The sequence below is a fragment of the Agelaius tricolor genome, unplaced genomic scaffold (genome assembly GCF_023055355.1).
Source record: "Agelaius tricolor isolate 1412-34295 unplaced genomic scaffold, bAgeTri1.0.p SCAF_2, whole genome shotgun sequence".
Classification (NCBI taxonomy): domain Eukaryota; kingdom Metazoa; phylum Chordata; class Aves; order Passeriformes; family Icteridae; genus Agelaius; species Agelaius tricolor.
Window position 1 is genome coordinate 7,066,073 of NW_027269262.1, and position 22,182 is coordinate 7,088,254.

The 22,182-nt window shown below is 44.7% G+C and overlaps 1 long non-coding RNA gene across 1 annotated transcript; it reads right to left on the reverse strand.

The window, feature by feature from the left end:
• Positions 1 to 4,116: 4,116 nt before the first annotated feature.
• LOC139600482 (uncharacterized) lies at positions 4,117 to 9,365 on the reverse strand. Its single transcript, XR_011682563.1, has 5 exons — positions 9,260 to 9,365; positions 6,835 to 7,012; positions 5,589 to 5,715; positions 4,877 to 5,005; positions 4,117 to 4,789 (listed from the first exon to the last, which is right to left on the reverse strand). It is a non-coding gene; the product is annotated as an uncharacterized lncRNA (long non-coding RNA).
• Positions 9,366 to 22,182: the final 12,817 nt, after the last annotated feature.

Consider the following 22,182-nt stretch of genomic DNA (forward strand, 5'->3'; position numbering starts at 1 on the left):
TCCTGTGGAATTTGCCCATTGCCACAGAATTGTGCTGGAGAAATCCAGCTCAGCTCTGAAAAATAAGAGAATTTTCTTGTGCTCACATGTATAAATAAAATTGAGAACATGCTCTGAAGCATATGCTGACATACGCTGACATAGCTCACTCTCCATCATGTTTCAGGCTGCCTCAAACTGCAATTCTGAAAGCTGTGAACTACCTCATCAATTTCAGCTGGGGCTGGAAGGATTTCCCTCTTCCAGTCTTTAGAGTCTACTGATTTGCACTGTGTCATGGAAATTCATCATTTTTGTTACAGAATTCTGTTTTACTGCAGTCTAATGCTTTGTTTCCTTTCTCCTGACTTTTCTAAAATCCACCTACACAACTGCCTCTTCCTTTTCAATGGCAGCGGGCACAAATTGAAATACAGGGAACTTCATTTAAATGCCCTTTTAAGATAAAACTTTTACTGCAGGTATGACTGGACACTGGCACAGGTTGCCCAGAGAAGATGTGGAGTCTCCATGGTAGAAGATACCAAGAACACAACTGGATAACGTACCTGGGCAGAGTTGAGCACTGGGTGTGGACTATTTCCAGTGGTCTCTTTTCACCCCAGTTGAGTTTTGCAACTGGGTGAATTTCCCTCTGGAGGAAGCTGTTTGCTGTATTTTAGCATTTGTTCCGCCTGCAGTGTTCATGAGTCCTCTCCAGCAAAAACACAGAGATCTAATGAGCCTATAGAGGTCAAGTCCACAGGGTCAGCTTACCAATCTACACACTGTCCTACTGCAGCTAGAAAATGATACATCAGCAAAGCCCTATAAAGTTTTCCTGACCAAATGGAAGGGTGCTAAGCATTTATCAGAACTGCCTGGGTAGGAAGTGAAGAGCTGCCTTGATGAGTACCTGCCATCTCTCCAGCTGAAAGAATTCACAGAGAGGAGAAAAACACTAAAGGAACAAAGACAAGTTTTGGTGCAGAAAGATTAGAGAACACTCACAGATGTAGAAGAGGTAATGTTTTGGCAAGGAATCTGAGTCAATGAGCTGTGTACATACCATGACCTCCACAAAACAGCTGTGTTGACTGGATTAATTTCTGGTTCTTCCTACCTCCCACCACACCAAAGCAATGCTGAGACTTGTGTAAAATAACAGAAGGCACTTCATTGACCACTTTCAGCTGCACAATTCCCATTCTCAAGCCATGTATCCCACTACTGTTACATTTTGCCCTAAACTGTGCTGGGCTTTTGCTTGAACAGATTTAGCCATATCAATTTAACTACTTGGTATCAGATTTGAACAAATCAAAACAGGCAGATGTCTCAGAAAACGAAAATTTCATTCCCCAGAGTATCGGAGACAGGTGAAAGAAACAAAGGTTCAGAGAAGGTTGCTGAGCATCTAGGTTTCAGCAGAGAACAATTTTTAGGTACCAACAATTGGTTCACGAGCTTCCTATGATGGGCACTCGCCTTGTCATTGGCACAACACTACAAACAAACAAACAAACAAACAATCAAAGCATTCCAAATTTAGTTCATTTCCACAATAAATATTTTAAGTTACCCCACAACCTGGTCATCTGATGTGGAGCAATGCAAACTGAAAGGTCTTTTAGCAACTAAATATTTAAGCCCATCTACAAGGAGCCAAATCAAATGGTCTGGTATCTCCTGTTGACTGCTGCTGGTAAAATGAGAGAAAAGGCTGGTAACCACATTTTCTGTCATTGTCTAAGAAGCAGTAGGTAGGGATCAGAAAGTACTTTAGAGTCACCACCAGGAGCTTCACAATGGACCAAAGAAAATTCAATATACACTTCATTAACAACTGGAAATGAACCAGGGGTGGGAGTGGTGAAAATCAATCTTCAAAACCATTAAGAAATGAAAGCTACCTGTGAGATACCATGACAGCAAAAGTTACAAAATTGAATGAAGCATGAAAATTGCTTTGGAAGAGTAGGACACAGGTGGGAGTCAGAAATCTTTTTGCCTAATTTTGTCTCTGATGCACTGAAATGACTTTGGCAGATCTTTTATACCCTTTGTGCCTCTGTATCCACATCTGTAATTCAGATCACAGCTAACCTGGTAACGTTTACCTCACAAGGACATAGAAAGGCTTGAAAGTTGAGATCCACATGTGGCTTAGGAAACACAATTATTTTTAAAATGAGCACTTGGGAGATGATCAATAGCAGTGCTGAACAGCATTATGAAATCAGGAAAGGCAGACTCAGGCAGGGGCTCAAACAGCTGGAACTGAAGAAGTGTGTCACCAGCTTAATTCTTCATGGAGACTGGGACCTCTGTTCATTTCCAGAAGCACACACACCAGCTGCCTGCCATATTGTGCTATTAATCAATGCCTAAGCACAAACCAAACAACAACAAAACCAAACTGCCCAGACCCCACAAAGCTGTGACTTCTTGCACCTACACCACAAAGGTCCAATAACATCTTTCTTTGGTGGGAACAAGTGTCCTGAAAGTAACTAATCCATAGTGTCACGAACTGCAAGAGTAGCAAACTGCAAACCGCCCACAGACACTCAGATGACAGCACAGGCAGGAATTCAGCCCTACAGGATGTGGCCTCATTGAAAGATGATGCACCCTGAGCAAGCCACTTGCTGAAGGTGATACAAGGAAATGCTGCAGGATTAATTTACATTCCCACCCCTCTTCAAACATCATCTGTACACAAAAAAAAAGGCAACATGAAAAATAAGGTAATTGAGTTACCATAATGAAACACTGCAATGCGAGCTGATAGGTAATACTGTCCTTAAACTAGACAAGAAGACTTATTTCCTTAAAGACTCGGTTCAAATGCATTAGTGTTAACTAATGACAGCAGGAATTTCATCCCATTTACGACAGGCTGTTTTCGCTATCTGTGAAAAACCAATGTAGTTAAGCCATGGGAAACTGAAGAAAGTTACTGGAATTAGTGAGGGTGCATATGTTTCTGGGTTTCTAGGAAGGCTGAAGTATGAGAAATTCACAAATGTGTGGAAACTTTTGATAGCATTCCAGTTGAAACAAACTTGCAACAAACCCTGCTGAGAGGTTCATTCAACAGGATGAGCTAAGCAAGAAAACAGTCAGTTCTGGCTAGTTGCATGGATATTAGCAGCAGCTGTGAACTCAGTAAACAGCCCTGTTTTCTGGTTGTCAAAGAGCTGCTAAAGCAGATGTGAAATGCATCAAAAATAGGTCACAAACAGAAAACATGCAAGGGAATGCATCAATATGAGAGTGACCTGAAAATAAGTAATGCTGGAACATCTCGGTAGTGTTTATAGCCCTGAAGTGTACGCAGCTCAGAGCAGCACCCAACAATAGGCTGCTTCATGGGGTTCTCACGATAGGACGTTCCAGAGACAGCACTGTCTGTGTAAGGGTGTGGCACTCTCAGCAGCTGAAGCATCAGACACAAGAAAAGGTACTGAACTATACTCTGCTTTCCTTTGAATTCAGTTTTCTGAGAGAGGCTTTCATTCCTGTCCTTCTCCTCACCCCCAATCCCAAACTCTATAATTAACTCAGACTGAGGTATCATAATGAGCCAAGTGTGGAATTTGCCACTACAAACAGATTACAAACTCACTTTGTCTGATAGGCAGCCCTCACGCAATAGTCATTCCTCCAGGGACTGGAATCGTCGCCAGCATGGTAATTACATTACCCCTTTTTTCCCTTTCCCTTTTTAAAAGCCCATAGAAACCGTTCCTTGTAATTCCCTCATATGGAGATCCACTCAGATCTACTTCTAGCACTCTTGCAGTACTTAAAACACTAAAGTTCCTCTACTACCAGATATATAAAGGAACAAGATTAAACTCTAAAGGGCAGGTTAAGAAAGATAACGTACTTGGGCTATAACAGGACTAAACAGGGCACTGACGTGTCCCATCATTCCCCTGGAGAGCCTCTGTGGCCTTCACAGCGCAGGTGTGGGATCGTCTCTGGCCAAGTGCCTTCAACAAGCTGAGTCCAAGCACCGTAGCCTGAAGCAGGCTCAAACACTTCCCACAGTCTGCAGGCAAGGACAGACACTCCTTTAGCTGATTGCTTTTACTTCCATTACCGTGGCAGGTTTTACTCCTCCACAACCTAATGACATTGTATCATAAGCATTAATACAGTAAGGCTAATCAGACAAAAAAACAAAATAAACAAACAAAACAAGGTTGTTGATATATTCCATACATGGTAAGGTCAATTCTTATGTTTAACTGGGAACACAGGTCATTTAGTTGCTTAGTCTTAGCAACTAGATCCCTTAAGCAGCAATAGCTCTGAAACAGCGTTTAACACAGAAACACTGAAGAGACTTCACGCTATTAATGTTTTAGACCAGCAACCAAGCTTCCAGAACTTGTCTTCTCTCCTTCAGAGGAAGGGAGGAGAAAAAAAAAAAAAACCCACTCTGATCCAACTTAAAAGAAACCCTTTGTGGCTTGCATTCAGTTGGAAGCCTTTGCTGAAACAAATGTTCATTTTAGCATGGATTTCTGAGACACCAGAATCTAGGGTGAAATGTGGTAATTGACAACAAGGTTAAAAATGGCAAGATAAACATAATGATCATTGCTATCAGCAGTTACGTGACAGTGCTCCAAGGTCCTTTTTTTTTTTTTAAGCTAGTCAGCTTTTATTATTATCATTCATCTAAGCAATAACTCAAAAGCAGTCATACTTCCTGAAGCTAGCGGTGTGAATCCTGGAGGCTGAAGCATGCTGCTGCACTCCGCTCTTTTGAAGAACAGTTTTCTAGAAAAGGAGCCTACAGAGGGAGAACAGAAAGCTGTTACTTTCCTACAAGGACATAAAAGGATTGTTTCATTCTTTCAGAAGAAATTGGGCTACGTACTTGTACTCAGTTCTTGGCCAGCTTGTTCCCTCCCCTCCTCATGGGGCAGCACGTTACACACATTTGGCCGCTGCTCTCCGAGCGCCACAAGTGCTTTCATTCCAGTGGGGATGTGAGTTTGTGAAGCAGCTTGGGTGGGAAGGGACAGCAGCAGATTTAAACTTTGCTGACAAACCATTTAAGAACATACTTTCTGTCTCTACAGGTGGCAGATCATGGAAGCTCTCACTTCCAAAAACAGAGCAATATGCATTTTTACCAAGTAAATATCATGCAGACAAATCAGATGGTAACTATTTCAGAAAACCTGGCATAAGTTCCGTTTACACAATGTTTTCCAAATGTTCCATATTTGCAGAATAAAGATAAAAACTCTGATCTTTGTAGTCTGAACTTGTCTGCTTCATTCACTTTTCCTTTCTGGCCTAAATAGAACTTTTATGTATATGACTTCTGATTTAACACAGCAAACCTAAATAAATCTCAATGAAAGAACTGTCAGCTGACAAGGTTTGGCTCAGAATTTGGGGCTTCTAACACTTGAACTCTATTTTCTCAAGTTGTTTTGAGATGCACTCGGGCTGGACTGAAAACAAATCCCATAAACTTCTTCCTTAAATTTTTACTGACTTAGTGAGAGAGAAATCCTTTCTCAAAGACACCTCATAAACTGTTTGTCATCAAATGCTGTTACAGTCAAGCACTGAGTTACCTTTTGTGCCGTAATCTGTTGACAGAATGTTTGAAGCAGTGCTTTCCCCAAGACTTCCACTAGCCACAGCATGTTTTGAAAATCTGAAATGGCTTACTTCAACTTGCCTGCAATGATCTGTGTTTGTCTAGTAGGAAGCATAAAGAAGTGAATGATTAATTACACTCTTCCTAGTAATTTAGAAGTGCTGATGAATGCCAGGAAAGATTGTAATGAGTACTGAAAAAACCCCAAAGGCAATACATTGGAAGCCGTATTGTTGCTTTCAACAGACACAAAATAATTAAGTTTGCTAATTAGACATCACCTTTCAAAAAATAAGTAACAACAGGTACATTTCATGCTGTCCATATTTTTGTGGAAAAATGACGAGCTGAGCACATGCAACCGTAGCCAACAACTGTTCATCATCACAACCCAGCAGCTTAATCTCAAAATTAGCACTGTACATAGACATACACAGTCAGATAATTTCTCTTCAGTAGACATCTTTCAGTCTGTCATTCACTAAGCAGCTCTGTGCTTCAAGTGCATTCTGTGGTGAAGCAAGCAGAAAACACTCTGTGTTTCACTGTCATGTCAAACTAGGAGATCATGTAAGGTACTTGATTCTGTTATTGGGTTCATGTAATCTTTTGCACAGACCAGAAGGGAAAGTTGCCCATTTGGGAAAATAAAACACACTACATAGTTCATTCAATTATTTGGAAAGCATTCTAAGCTGTTAATTATGTACACCAAGAATTTGTACAGGATTGGTAAAGTTGAGGATTTTCTCTGGAACAACTCAAGGACATTTTGTTGCTCTACTCACGCTGTATTATTTTCAATGCCATACTTTATATAATTAGTTAGCTTAGTAACTGTACAAGGTTTCATATCTTTACTTAATCATGTGATTCTTTACTATGAGGGTGGTGAGGCAGTGGAACAGGTTGCCCAGAGAATCTGTGGATGCCCCATCCCTGTCAGTGTTCAAGGCCAAGCTGGATGAGGCTTTGAGTAGCCTGGTCTAGTGAGAGGTGTCCCTGTCCACAGCAGCAGGGCTGGAATGAGAGGATCTTTAAGGTCCCCTTCCAACACAAACCATTCTATGACCCAATGTGGTTTGCAGATTTCCATGAATTTGAATGAACTGAGTTTTAGAGTTTATGCTTCAGACAGCTAACAGGAAACCACCACCCTAGCTCCCCCCTCCCCCTACATATACACATTTTTATCTTTCTTATCCCTCTTGATTACTTACTACAGTGTTGTGGTTGAGGAACACATTCAGGTAAAAAGTGAGTCTGACATTATCAGGAAACAATTCTCTTTGGGAATTATCCAGTATCCATTCCTTTTTATTCTTTCATCCCGACTCTTCCCCTGCACAGGATTGTCACTTTGAAGCAGTACCTTTAAGGTTAAGTTCCAGCATTTTCCTTAAGTAAAAAAAATAATCAAACCAACCAGCTGCAGTGTCAGAATAAAATCCAAGCATAGTAACAAGCCATTTTCCCATTGCAGCATCTATGCTTGCTAAAAGAGGATACCGAAACCCAAAGTAAAGCACAAGGTATAAGTAATGACAGAATATAGCAGGCAGATGTGTCGCTACTCTCAATGTCTATAAAGACGAGAGATTTTTTTAAGCTGCAGAGGAAGAAGATCAAGTGTTGTGCCTGCTGGGTTACACAGCAACATGCCACAGGGAAAAAAAACATCCAAACATCTGGGAGGCTACAAACACCAAGGCAGGGCTTGGCATGTGTCAAAAGGACAAACTAAACAAAACTCCCAGAAATATGTATGGAGACACTTCCGACATGCTTTAGGGTTAGTGCCTTAATTCTGTACAGGAGTCAGCAGCCATCCAAAGATCATCCTGGACAGAGCACAGAGTGATCAGGGATGCTGCCAGCCCAGACCCCATGGCAGAGGGATGGCAGAGCTGGCCAAAGCAGCACAAAATACCAGCAGGGGACCCAGAGTGAAAGCACAGTTATGGGCTGTGTTTGTGTTCCTGTGTGAGCCCTTTTGTGCACGTGGAGGCAACACGTGGCCGATTGTGCGCTGTGCTTTGTGCTGCACCTGCTGCAGAGCTCTCCCAGCCACAGAACTGGGGGAAAATTCCCATTATGCACTCAGGGGACAGACCATAAAGCACATCTTTAACTGCCCCCTGGCAACACTTAACCCAGCCTGGGAGGTTGAAGAGGCAGATGCAAATGGTCTTCCCAGCCCCTCTGGCTTCAGCAGCAGTCTACTGCCAATGTCCTTCCCGAGGGCACATCCTTAAGAGTTCCCCAGGGAACAAGGGGCTCTGCCTGAGCTGAAGCCCAGCAGGCAAACAAGGGCCATCCTCCCAGAGAGAACGAGTAGGGCAGCCAAGAGCAGGAGGAGCCAACAAGTGACGGATCATTTGCAGCTGTCCCCTCCCCTTCTCAGCACTTAGATTTACACAGACTGCTTGTTCTGCCCCAAAAGAGCACAAGTCACTTGTCAGAGCACCCTAAAGTCCCAATTAACCCAATTAACAAGCTCACCATACCCCTGTGCAAGACAAGGTTGACCTTCAAGGCAGACACACCAACTTTACATCCACTGATCCTGAGTGAGGGAATTTAGCTGCCCTCCCAACACATGGATGCTTCTGCTCTGTGAGAGACATGATCAATGGAATCAAGTGAAGGATCCCCAAGAGGCATTCTGAATCCTCAGTCTGGACAGTGGGGGAACAAGCAGGAGCAACCCACTGGGACCCGAGGCTTACACTGCTTACCTGCAAAGTGAATTCCAAAGGAGTATATCAAAGTTATGTGATGTTATAACCTTTGCTATGAGAAATCCTACTGAAACTTTTATTAATGCAGAAAAAAAAAGTCCAGAATTTCCTTTCTAACGTGCTAGAGACTAACTGAACGGAGACAACCGTGTCCAAGCCCTAAGCAATGCTTCATGGCACATGAAGGACAGAGATTCACTTAAATTAATAGGTAAGTAGTAGAATACTATTAAGTAGTAGTAGTATTACTATTAAGTCACTTGATAATTACTTGAAATCAGGTGATTGAGGAAGAGGCTTTATCTAGGAATAAAAGCTCAGCTGTTTTTTCCTCCAACACAAAACACTGCTGTAAGGATTCCAGCCTGGAAAAAAACCCCTACACAACAATAAACGTAGAAATGCTCCCAAAGATTTCGTAAGTCCACGCTGCAGGCACTCAGGAGTAAATGTGATCACTACATATTATGTTGGCAACTACGTGATATTTGCATTCACTTCAGTATGGCAAACTGTGGAACGTGTGATGAAATGGGAGAAAATACAGAGAGGGCCAGAAAGGCTGAAAGGGTTGGGAAAACATTTATGAAGAGAAAGCATTAAAGTACTTTTTTGTTTAGTCAAAGAAAGAAGAAATGAGAGACGGTAATAGGTTTCCAAAGTGTAAAAAGTTGGGCTTCTAGACGCTAAAAGATTGCACGTGACCCTTTTTACACATATTACCACGAACACAATTTTCAGTAGAGAGGATTGAGTTAAGTATTATGAGGAGAGCCTTTTCAGCTCTAGGTGTATTTACACAATAGAACCCAGGGGATCGTGGTATCCTCCTCGCTGGAGGGGCTTTAGTTAGAAACTCATCGGTCAAGAGAGTTCAAGTGCTGCCTAAAAGCCTGCGACGTACAGGCTGACCTCCTGAAGGGCACTGCAGGCTTGCCTTTCAGCCGCGCTCCGCATCTCGCAGCCGTCAGGCCGGCGGTGACCGCCCGGCCCCTCACGGCCCCCATCCAGCACCGGCAGCCCTCGCGCCGGCCGGAGACCGCCCGTTCCGCTCGCGCCGGTACTTGTCCCTGTGCCCCCGGCCCGAGCGGCAGCGCACCGCCGGATCCCAGCGAGCAGCGCCGCGGGAGGGCCTCGGGGCCACCGACGAACAGGGGACGGCACACGGGGCGCTGCTCCCCGCTACCGTGCCGAGAGAATAGGGAAGGGGTTAAAATAGCTAAAAATACCTACAAAAATGGGGGGGCGGGGCGGGGGGATTATACTTCATCTAGGATTACTGGCAGGACATTGCACTGCAAGTGCCCGCTGCTGTGCCGGCAGCCCTCACAGCGGCGGCGCGCAGGGGAGCGCTGGGTGGGCGGCGGGAGCTGCGCGCCCCCTGGCGGCCGCGCCCGGCACCGGCAGGATCGCGCGCGAGACCCGCTGTGTGGAACGGCACGCGACCGGCCGCGAGACCCGGCGCGCTACAAGGCACGAGCACCGGCACGAGATCCGGCCGCGCGACAGGCCGCGAGCTCCGCCCACGCGACAGGGCATGCGCACTTGCGCGAGAAATACTACGTGACAGGGCACGTGCAATTGCACGTGTACCTGCGCGAGACATAGCACGCGAAACGGCACGCGCACCTGTGCAAGACAGGGCGCGCGATCCGGGCTCGCGACAAGGCACGAGACCTGGGCACGCGCACCTGCGCGAGCCTCTGGCACGCGGCGAGGCGCGTGCACCTCCGCGAGACATAGCACGCGAAAGTCGGCCGCGCGACAGGGCACGCGCACTTGCGCGAGAGATACCACGTGACAGGGCGCGAGATCCGAGCTCGCGACGAGGCTCGAGACCTTGGCACGCGACAAGGCACGTGCACCTGCACGAGAGACACCGCGCGACAGGGCACGCGCACCTGCGCGAGATGCCAGCACGCGACAAGGCACGCGCACTGGCGCGAGGTATAGCGCGCGACAGGACGCGAGGCACGGGCGCGCGACAAGGCACGCGCACCGGCGCGAGAGATACCACGTGACAGGGCACGAGACCCGTGCACGCGACAGGGCGCGAGATCCGAGCTCGCGACGAGGCTCGAGACCTTGGCACGCGACAAGGCACGTGCACCTGCACGAGAGATACCGCGCGACAGGGCACGCGCACCTGCGCGAGATGCCAGCACGGGACAAGGCACGCGCACTGGCGCGAGGTACAGCGCGCGACAGGACGCGAGGCACGGGCGCGCGACAAGGCACGCGCACCGGCGCGAGACCCAAGTACGCAACAGAGCGCGGGACAGGCCGCGCGACACGGAGTGCGGTGGAGCGGCCGCGCGCTGTTGGCACAAGCGCAGTGGCCGCGGTGGCACCAGACAGCGCCCAACGGCCACGGCGCGGGAGCCGCGGGCGCGCGGGCGGGGCCGGAGCGGCTGAGGCGGGGAAGCCGCTGTGACTCCCAGCATTGACCAGCCCGCATCGCCCACAGCCGCACTCAGCCGGCGCGGCCCAAGGGAGAGCCGTGGCGAGGAGGAGGTGGTGAAGGAGCAAGCGAGCCCGTGAATTGCCCCCTCCCAAAAGCACGGCGGAGGGGAAGGGGAAAACACAGCTGACCTTATAACCGCCTCTCTGCCGAGTCCGAACCCCGATGAAGGCGAGCAGGGGTGGTCAGAAGGAAGCGAAGCAGAACGGGCTGTGAGGTCAGAGGAGCAGACAAAGGGAAGATGCTGTGTAGGAACACATAGAAGCAAACCTGGGGTGGCTTCAACTCCTACCCAGAAGGGGGGAATTAATTTGTTTTTGGGGCTGCGGCTGTGGCCTCAGTGGGATTTGCGCTGTCCTGAGCTGCTGCTGCCACTCCCAGTCACAGGCTGGCACGGATCGTGACAAGACACACCACAAACCCCCCCATGCCCATCCCTTTCCATCGGGAACCAACAGCCCAGTTCCTCCTTCCCCACTCCCAGACTCGTGAAAGCATGATTTTCAAACCATACCCTGCTGCTGTAAACCTTTAATTTAACAAACTCAAATATTACAAGGTGTTACTATAATCTATTGGGACCTGTTGCTGTAAAGTGATTTTGACAATATCAAAACACAAGGAAAGCTCATGTAGCAAAGTCAAAACTATGTAGTAAAAAATGAACATTTTAATCTGAAGCTTCAACTCTGTTTTTAATTTATATCTCATGATAATTGAAATTCAGTTTGGGCTCGTTTCTCATTTTCATTTAAAAGTTACACACATTCGAAAGCCGTCAGGTGCCTGCTTCTGCTCTAGAAACATTCCCACACGTGTCTGTGCTTTCTCCTCAGCAAAAATTAGCCCCACTGACCTTTTTCATTGAAGCCCTCCATGCTGGAGTGGTTTCAGCAGGTTGGTGCTTCCCCCACACACCCCAAGGTCACATCGTACAGGGTCAGTGATGTTACAGCTCCTTGTTTTCCATTAAGGAGTCCCATGGGGCTGGAGGCGTGGGCCTACCAGTACTATTTTAGCATCATAATCATCATATCCGTGAGTGAGCACAGCTTCCCTGCAATTTAATTTACTGTTTAAACAAGCACAAACCTCACAGAACGTCTGCTCTCCAATTACTCTGGTGTCTGAACTACCTCTAATCTCTTCCTAAAAGAGATTCAAGGACAGCAGAATAAAGCAATACAAAAAGTTCCACTGATTTCCAAATCTCAACCACAGGAAGTCACTTAAGTGAAGAAATAGTGACCTATTACTAGTGCTACATGGAGAGAAAGGAACACATACACCCCCCAAGAAAAACCCAAACACCAAACTTAAGTCTAACCCGCAGATTTACTGACTGAAGTCCCACCAATGTCAGTGTGACAGAGAAATGGCAGAGCTGTCTTGGCATCAAGTGCCCTAGAGCATTCCTGAAGTTTTCCATAATTGAGAAAATAGCTGTCAACTTCTTACTGCTTAGAGACCTCAGCATTTTATAACAGAGGTGCTGATTCCTGCAGAGTAGATCGAAGTCCCTTTGCAAGAGTCTTTCTTCTCTTATTTACATTTAGCATCTCCTTTAGAAATCATCCCAGATCTCCAGAAGTCCATGGATCATGGTTAAATAAATTCTCAGACACAAAGTATACGCTTCAGAGCCTAGAAAACCTAGCACAACTGGGCAGGCAGCCAGAGTCTGTCTTCAGACTTTTTTTGACTGGCATGACTTAACAGCATCCCTTTTATTTATTTATATGAGGTACTCTTGTGACAGAATGGGGAAGATATACACAGAGATGTTAAGTATCTGTTCAGCTCTTCCCCATCATCTGTATCATGCTGGCACAGTGCCTTGGCAGAAAGCACTGGAGCCTATCCATTTGCATCCTTGGCTAGGAGTGGATTGCCAGTCAGGGTAGAACGCACCACCAGTGCATGCCTGTATCCCTATAAGCAAATCCTTGGGATGTCATGCATCCTACTCAGATATGTTTAATTAGTGCATCAGTATTTATGCCTGTATGCCTGAATCTGAACTACAGACAGATGTGTGTATTACTTACTGAAGCACCTCCCCCTGAGGAGAGGTGTAAACAGGTAGGTGACTGAAATGATTTCAAAGTTCATACATGTCTCTGAGGCTGCTCACTCAAGGACCGTGCTCTGAGAAGCAAGTGAGCAGACTGGAGTGCACACTCATCATTCCAACTGCAGTCCAGTCTGTGCTTGTGCTCGCTCCAGTGCCCTGCAGAATTCTTCATTCTGCTTCACAGGCACCTATTGAAATTATTTCCAAACTCTCATGACAAGGGACTGGGAGAGAAGGAAGGCACAGAAAGACCAGGTTGTTCTGTGTTCTCCACAATACAGAACTATGCTGTGATGGAATTAAAATATTACTTCCTACATATAAAGCAAGCAAGTATGAGCTGGGAAGAGAGCACTGCAGAAAGACAAAAGTAGAATGATGTGCAAGATAATGGGAAATCCTTGTTGAACAAATGGAGAGGAAAGCAGCCCAGACATTTGTGAACTCTGAAAGAAGCAAGTGTGTGGCAGGGACAAACCCAGTTTGTCATAACATCTCATAGTAGGGTGACTAAAGCAACCAAGAAAAAAAGCTGTTTAGCATGATGTGAAATTATGCTGTGCACATTTTTCTCTTTAACTTTGTTTTCAGTTTTGTAATTAGCAGTTCATTGTGTGCTCTGCTAGAATCACAGTGTTTCATTTTCAGCACAAAGAGTGACTCAGGCAAGCAGCACCTTGGAATAGCAAGCAGAGTGTCACAGACAAACTCCTGGGTGCTCAGGGGCACCAGGCCACACACCCCATCTCACTGATGGTGTCAGGGGTGCAGACACAGATAGGTTTTCCTCTGCTGGGTGTTAGCCAAAGCCCTCTCCTCCAGCCCTTGAGAAGGAATGACACAGCTCTCAGGCTACTGTCGCCACAGATACCTTGCCTGCCATTTAATTTTCTGGAAGCAAACAAAAGTTAATTTTGCCTTCCTCTGGGTAAAGAATGGGGTGTGATACACACACACATTAAATTCCTTGTTTAAAATGAAATCCTTTGCCACAAGAATATTTTAATGACACCACCACCATAGATTGCTTCCTCTGTATCCTGAGAAACACTTGTCCCCAGCTTTCAGGCAAGCAGCCTGTCCCTGTGCTATGGTCTGCTCCAAAGCTTCAAGACAGTGATAGAAAGAGGAAAAAACCCACCAAAACCCAACACCTCTAACTCTCCCATGCTGACTTAAGTACACATTATGCTAGCTGGTAGACTAGGATTTTGTACTGGAGAAGATTACCCAGGATCTGCAGTAGCACAGACAAGGATGTGCATGTGTTCTGCTGCCTATAAATAGGCTCTCCACTTAACAAAAACACAACCCAAACAGCCAGCTGTTAACAACTAGACCACAGAGTCTAGGCAGCAATTGCTGCTTGCTGAATAAATCTGTGCAACCTACTCATCCTTCAATTGGCAAATGATGTACAGATTAATGTTTGATGAGAGCTGATAATATTAACATGATCTCTGAAGAGGCAGGAGTGAAACATGCTAAGCACGAAAACAATCTTTGAACTGCTGCTCAGCAGGGCTGCAGAGGGGCTTTCCAGAAGCGAGCATTTTTAACTCACAGCTTGCCACTGGCAGCTTTAGCAAGGCCAGTGGGGTCTGTCAAAGAGAGGAAGGCCATCCCCACACTTAGGGGATCATCTTTGGCTTGAGGCTTACCTCTCTCACAGGTTTCTGTGGTGATCAGTTGCCCGGCTCTCTACTAGAGATTCAGCAATACCCTGGAATAGCTACAGGAGTATTCCAAGAATGAATGCACTAAAGGACAAGCCCAGCTCTTCTCCTAACCCTAGATACAGTCATTGCAGGGCAGACTTGGGTCAGGGAACAGGAATGCAGACAAAAGTTTGCATTATGCTATGCTCAGCTGAGTCTGACAGTTTTACAGGAACCAGCCCTCAAAGCTATACTGTGGGTACTCTGCAAGAAAAGTAGAGTTTGATTGGGTCATGAGAGAGCCAGTGCTTCTGGAAAACACTTCCTCCTTGGTGCAGACTACTTGCCAGCAGTCCAGAACCTTAGTGCCATTCCAAGTCTTATATGTTGACCTGACTAAGGCAGGACAGAGATTCACAAGGCCAACCTGGTTTGATAAAAAAAACAGCCAAACAAAACAGCATACCACCAAAACCCAAACAAACCAACAACACCAAAACCAACTACTTCAGTAAAACACCCAAAGCCTGGCTTATGGCTGATTTTGATGATCATTTGGTCCAAAAGGCTGAGCAAGATGACCCCCATAATTGGGCTGAGGCCCCCCCCTTACAGAGAACACAGTCCTTCTGCAAAGGCTGTGCCATGACAAACTGGTGGCTGACACACACGGACTTCATTTCAGTTCTGTGGCTGAGCTGGAGTTGAAGCTGCCGATTCATCTGGCTTGTATCACCTGTGCCAGAAGGTCTACTTTTAAGTGTTTGAACCAGCCACACAACAGAGGTCCCCTCATCACATGAAACAGCAGCTTGGACACCAGAATATCCATGTAAATAAGATACAGCATAACCGTACCAATGTCTTGCTTTTCCTTTTTTTTTTTTTTTTTAATTAGGGTTAGGAAGGAAGGAAGGAAAACCTTTACAGCTTAGTTATTTAAGCCCTGAGATATTTTCCATTAAGTATGCCAATACAGATTCCAGATTCAGGCCAGGCTTAGATTGCAACAACTTCACAGACTCCAGAAGCAAGACTTCACTTTAGGTAAGCAAAGCAGAATTATTCCGAGCATTTGGAGGCATCAAGTATTACAGAAACAATCAAAAAAATTCATACACATCCAAAATGACCCAATAAAAAACTTAGAAGTCCCTTAAACAGGCACTGCTGAATTTAGCCATGGTAAATCCAAATTGCATCCTCTTTCTTCTCCACCTTGCTTTCAGCCAGAGGTTACTGCTCCTGTAATAGGAGTGGAAAAATACTGCTCTTTTATGTAGTCTTCACAGGCAGCTTATGACAAAAATATAAGGCTGTATGCAAGAATATAATGCTATAAAAGATTACAGCAAACCCTGCCAGTTCTTACCTGTCAGAGTTCTTAGAGAAAACCACTAAGGCCACACTTTGAAATTTATTTTAGCACTATTATTTTACAGGCTGTCATAAAATTTATGAAGGACAGAGTGCTTAGTGTCTCACCACCCAGCATGGACACCCACTAACTAAGGGCAAACTGTGTTGTAAAGGTTTGCATAAAATGACAAACTGCATTAAAAGCTTGAAATTCTTTTCAAAGGAAGCTAAATATAAATCAGTATATCTTAGAAGAAAAGCATGGGGATTGGGGAGGTGAATGATGGTGGAAGGCCAGAGGGCACTTTTTACTTCTTTTTGGCTGTGAGGCTCTCACCTGGGAACTGGTTTGGGCATCTAAAGATATTTTTTCCAGAGTGCACATCAGCTAACAGTCAGTTCTAGAACAGGCCAGAGTGTGAAACACCTTGAGAAGCTGACATGGTATCAATAAGCCATATGTTCTCCTTAAATAGCCACAATGGGAGTCCCTTTTAAACAACAGGAGAAATTATCATGGATATTGAAAGGCTGAACAATTACTTCATTTACTCTGAAGACAAACATTAGTAGTAACATTTTTTGGCCCTATGTTAAACTAAGTACAGCATTGAAGATCTGTGGTGACAGGTAATACAAACCAAATCACAGTCCCAAATGGTCTGAAATCCATTCGCAATATTCCTCTGCAAGAATGCAAGTTTCAGAGTTCAGAACATGACTGAATGACTTTATTGATATTTTTCATCTTTATAATGTGGATATAACTGAAAATTCTTGCTCACAAATGCACAAGAAAATATAATTTCTCCTCCCACTGCATTGTTATAAATGCATCTGTATAAATTGCTAAAACATTCCCAGCAAGGCTTTTATAAAATTCTTAAAGGCTGGTTCTTCACAGGTCTTCAAACTGCATTGAAATCCTTAATTTCCAAATGTTTTTCTGTGTATATTTCAGTTTTGAAAAAAAACCCAAAAACGCAGGTAAACAGAGTAAGCTGCAATTATGCTTTGCTTTTACTATATCTCTAGCAGCTCTAATCAGGAAAATGCAGATATTGGATGCTCTTGCCAAGTTGAAACAGTTTTACATTTTACATATATATTCTCTGATAACTGCTGAAATAATATTCTTTAGTAACTAACTCACCAAATTCCATGTTATCACCCTCAACAACAGCATTTTCTTGGGCACACTAACTTCTTTTTTGCAATAATGAAGCGAGTCTGGAGAGAAGAAATACACAAATGCACACTAGGAAAAGGCGTAAAAATTCCAACAAACATCAGCCACACAATTTTCCTTTAAAAATGAGCAATTGAAATACAGGAGGCAAGATTTCTACTGTGTGTTTGCATTTTGCTTTTTCCACTTACTGCAGAAACAAACTGTTCTGTTGCACTCACGTGGCTCTTCACCCATTACACTTACAAAACCCAAAGCCATTTGTAGAGGGAAATCAGCAGAGCAGCTGTCAACAGAAGAGTAAATGTGATGGTCCTGGTGCCAGCACCCAAGCAAAATACTGACTTTGGAACTCCAGCAACCTGACAAGCCTGTGAAAGCTCACTGCAACCTTTTGTTGTAAGGTTTCACATTAGGATTTAATCTCCAATTGACCACACATGTCAGAAAACGTGGGATTGTTGTTAGTGCTTAGGAATACAGCATCTTGTGCATAGAGAGAGGGCAGTACCTGGTCAGAATCTGTTAAATCTTAAGGAAAGGGGTTTGAGCAGGAGTAAAGATGCAAGTCTTTTGCTGTCTCTACACAGGGGACATCTTCCATTCTGACTACCAGCTACTACATCTCACTGCCCACTCTTCTGGGCACCTGACAGAAACAGCCCAGGCTTTGCATTGTAATGTTTCTTTCTAAAGCTGGAATTTCAAGCATTTACAGTTTCAGGGCTTAGCTTTATGAGCTCTTTGCCAATGAAATAATTTTTGTTGTTTGGTTTTAGACTGCTCCCCACTACAACCCTTGCTGACTTCTTTTAAAAAAGCATGAAGCTGTGTCTGTGCTCCTCTGGTGGTACTAGTTTGTCATCAGTCCTCAATAAATTAGCAGTGTCATCCATGAAGTGAGCTGGGGAAGCAGCATCATCCTGTGCTCTTCTATGCAATGCTGCAGCACACTACTAAAAATAGCTGCTGCCTTTCACTCCAGAGATGGAAGCTTCCTGAGAACAAGGCATTTCTGTACTCGCGGTACATGCACAATATGCAGCACACTGATATATCACCACTTGTCCATATGTAAAGGGAATAGATTTGCAATATTTTCCCAAACAGAAAGCTGTCCCAGCCACACAGCAAGTGTGTTTCTAGTAAACACTCTTCGGCCTCCGCCCCACAGGCTTGAGCAGTTGCATTTTAACTCATGTTTTTTTAATTTTATTTCCACAACTGCCAAAGCAGTTCCATGTTTCTGCTAATCTTTTTTGAAATAGAAGAAAGTGAAAAATGTTTCAGGAGAAATTTTGGAACATCTTCAGATTATTTTTTTAAAAAAACATATTTTGTTTAAGTAGAAGCAAACAACAAGTTTTTGATCTCAGCTCTCACATACAAATCTGGACCATTCCACATTTAGATGGAAAAATGGAATCAATCTATTTCTGAACAGAACTGGCTCTGGGCAAGGATAGGCAAAGCATGAAAGCTGCTCACTCAGAAGAGGGCAGAAGCTGGAGGGATGTTCCCTGGCCTAAGGGAAAGGACGCACTGAATCAAGGGATGGAAGAAGTGATCACAATGGGTTCAAATATGGATACAGGACTATGAACCAGCCTGGGAGTCTGAAGAAATTTGCTGTCGAGCAGAGAAGCAAAACTGTGGCAAGCTTCCCTAGAAGCTCTGATAATTTTGCATTAAACATCTGCTAAAACAGTATTTGACCACTGCGCCAAAAGGACGTCTCTGATGTGTGGCTCCCAGGAAGGACAGACTACATTTGGCAAAGCAAAGCCACTCTCTGCCCCATGCTTCTGCCAGACACAGGAGATGAGGAGTGCTGGCTCCACCTCACTGCACAGCCAGTCTCCCAGCAGCACAGAAATGCCACCAGGAACTAGTAGCTCCTTACCTCACCATTTCTGCCTGCCAAGAAAGCATGAGAGCCCGGTGCTTTGCCTGTTCAAATTCAGGAAAAAGGTGTTTGAAGAGCTTTGCTCAGCACAGCCAGCATTCTGTGAACAGTGGCAGAGCTCTAATTAACTGCACAGATTTCATCTCAGCAAAATGTTTTAAAAGAAATTTTAAAAGTACATGAATACTCCCAGTTCATCCATAAGGCAAAGAGCTGAATCACAGACTCTGACAAGGCAGTCCCTGGAAAGCAGATAGATATGTCATACACTCCATTTCTCATTCCAGGAGCATCCCAAGTCCAATGTGTAGCAAGCAGCTTTATATGCATATAAGCTGAAAGGAGAATGCCAGTTTCCAACACCCAGGAGGAATGTTCAAATCTGGAGTCTAATTAACTTCACAAATCTCCTTCACCCCTAGTGTAGCAAAGTTACAAAGGAAGATTGGCTTGACTGCATGCCAGACATGTAGATTCCAAACAACGGCATTTCCCCCAAGTCCTTCCATGAAGCCCAAACTGCAGTCAGGACAAGCAAGGACACCAGCTCACCCAGGCTTCAGGGCTGTCCATCAGCCTGGGTCACTTCAGAGCCTGGTGGTGCTCTCTTGGAACTGCACTTTCCCAGGAGCAGAGCTGTCCTATCCCACCAAAGGAGCTCTAGCATCACTTCACAACAGAGCAAGGCTGATGTCTAGAACATTCCTAGTCCATTCCAGCAACTACAAGTGCTTGAGATCACAGGCCAATTTCATTCCCTTCAGAATAACTTGCCCCAAACCACAGTCCTATCCTAGGGATGAGGTGAAGCTATCTGTACATCCACACTTCCTTCTCCATTAGCACAGCATCTCATGTAGCTTGTACCCAGGACTGGAGAAATATTGCCAAGAGATCCTCTTGTTACGTATCCTTCCAACCACACATGTGGGCACATCTGCAGGTTGGGCAAAACAGTGATTGAGAGCAACCCTGCAGAGAAAGACTTGGGGGTAGTGGTTGAGGAAAAACTCACATGAGAGTAGTGTGTGCTCACAGCCCAGAAACCCAACAGAATCCTGGGCTGCATCCAAAGGAGAATGGCCAGCAGGGTGAGGGAGGGGATTCTGCCCCTCCACTCTGCTCTGGTGAGGACGCCACTAAGAGTGCTGCATCCAGCTCTGGGGTCCCTGAAATAAGAAGGACGTGGAACTGTTGGAGCAAATCCACAAAGTTGATAAGACGACTGCCCTTTGAAGGCTGAAAACGTTGAGGCTGTTCAACCTGGGTAAGAGAATGTTGTGTGGATACCTCATAGAAACCTTCCTGTATTTGAAGATCTACAGGGAAGCCAAAGAAGGACTCTCTGTCAGGAACTGTAGTGATAGGACAAGGACTAATAGGTACAAATTGAAAGAGGGGGAATTCAGATTAGAGATTAGGAAGAAAAATTGTTTACCGTGAGAATGGCGAGACCCTGGAACAAGTTACCCACAGAAACTGGGGATGCCCCAACCCTGACAGTGTTTGAGGCCAGGTTAGATAAAGCCTTGGGCAACCTGGTCTAGTGGGAGGTGTCCCTGTCCATGGCAGGAGTATTTGGACTGAATAATCCTTAAGGTCCCCTCCAAACCTTAACATTCTATGATTCTAAGAGCATTCCCTATTCTGATAGGACTTTGGTTTGCCCCTGTGTTTGCACTTCCAGGTTCCTGTATTCCCTTAGGAAAGTGTATTTTCAGCTTAGTTCAACAGCTTAAGAGTAAAAGCTTGGCAATTTCTACTGTATCTTTGAGAACTTACTCATTGGCTTAAAATCTGATGTCAAACCTGGCATCAAGTGATCCAGGTAAAATAGTATGGTTCTGAAAAGGCCTGGGGAAAAGGCCAACTCAGCCCAAACTGATGCAACACTTCTGAACTATTCCCAACCCACCCAATTAATGTGCATTGAATATTTTTGGAGAACAGATGCCACTACGAGTTATTTCATACCTGCATGGTGTGAAGTCTTCAAGGACTCTTCAGTGGCAGAAACACAAGCTTTAACAGAAAACAGTGACAACCACAAATTCAAATAGCATCTCATTGAGACCAGTAGACATATTCAAAAGACTCATAGGCAATTTCAGCAAGAAGGAAAAGGCCTGGTGTATTCAGACTGAAAGCAAAATGATCTAAAATAGCCATGAGCAGCTTTCATCGAGATCAACTGAGAGAGGAGCAGGAATTTTTTGCTGTTGCCTGGGAGGGGGGAAAAGAATACAGAGAGATGCAGATGTATTTCAGATAACCACCACCCTTAAGCTTTATGAAGTTTTTTTCCTAGTTGGATGGGAAAGAAAAAGCTCTTGTACCCCCCTCAGGCAAGCTGTGTTCTGCAGGAATTGGATGCAAAGGTGGGACACAACACAGAGGTTCTGAACACCATGAAGATCAGTCCATCAAAACTTGCAGTCAAATACCCGTGCCCCCACCTACACACACACAATTAGTACTTTACCATATTACAACTAAAATCATGAGAAGCCAGTCTGAATCCTTGTTCAAAAGAGCAACTGGGCAAAAGTTGCCTTGAACATTACATCCCCTACTCTCAACTACGTAGCACAGTTCCTGACTCTACTAGTAACTAATAAGCAGAATTAACTTTTATTTGCTGGACAGGAAGGTGAGCAGCACGTTTTAACAGAAATTCCCATTTCCTATTTGTCAGCCTTTTCTTAAACTGTTCCATGTTCATGAGAAACTTACAACTCCAAAGAAAACACTTTAGGCACCCTGACTCCTAGTAGCAATTCAAGCAGGGTTTCAGTGCTATTCACTTGAATAGCATTCAGTCAGTCAGGGAAGCTGAAACAATAACATATGTGAAACAGCTTGAATCTTGAGGATATGATCTATACAGAATTAGTTAACAGAATTTTTTTCTTTAAACCCACACACTCACCATAACATTCATTTAGTAAATCTGAATAAGAACTGCATTCTAGAGAACACAATCTGCATGTGAACATTCTGTGAAGTGAAAGAATGAATTCCATGAATCAATAATTTGCTTCAATTGTCTTGGTTCTGTTTACTATCTACGCTATGTTTGATGAGTCTTAACTTATTAATGTTGGACATCCTCTGTTTCAAATCTCTGTATAAGGCTCCGAGTGAACACAGTCTGTGTTTACTTTGACTTCAAAGATAATT